This window comes from Crocodylus porosus, unplaced genomic scaffold (genome assembly GCF_001723895.1).
Source record: "Crocodylus porosus isolate Cpor-Errol unplaced genomic scaffold, CroPor_comp1, whole genome shotgun sequence".
Lineage (NCBI taxonomy): Eukaryota > Metazoa > Chordata > Crocodylia > Crocodylidae > Crocodylus > Crocodylus porosus.
The window spans coordinates 19,585,133-19,585,769 of NW_017728912.1; positions in this window are offsets into that span (position 1 = coordinate 19,585,133).

Sequence of the window (637 nt, forward strand, 5' to 3'; positions counted from 1 at the left end):
CAGCCCCTGGTGGGGGAGACGTGTGGTTTGGGATGGCCTGAAAAGGATTTTGTCTCATAATCCCAGCCTCATCTAAGGTGTATTCAGGGCTGCGTACTTGTCATGTCAGCCCCAATGTTGCTGCAAGCATTGGGGTATCTCAGATGCTGTAACAACCCTTCTCCACTCTGTCTTGTGTTTGGAGGTACTCATGGTAGGCCCAGGCCTTGACTGATCCAATATGAGGTCAGCTGAGTTGCTTTGCATCATTAGTAATTCTTCAGTCAGTGACCTGGTGGTGCCCATTTCCTCTCTAGGTATGAACGGGCATTGACTCACAGTGAGCTCATCCACCCTTTGACGGGTCTTATTTTTAGTCCTGCTGGGTGTCCACACACCCCCTCCTCACCCAGGCTAGCCCAACTGGGGGCGCCAGGTTAGTCACTGATGACCCGACCACAGAACAGCCTGTACTGGTTTACATGGTACCAGAGAGCAGGACAAGAGAGGCCTGGCCTGACAGGAGCAGTATACTTGATGCATGATATTATTTGATATCTGTACTGGCAAAACAACATTGCTGGTGACAGACTAACTGTTCAGCCTGTCTCACTCATACTTTACTCTCAGCCCTGAACTGCACATAGATTAGTTGTCC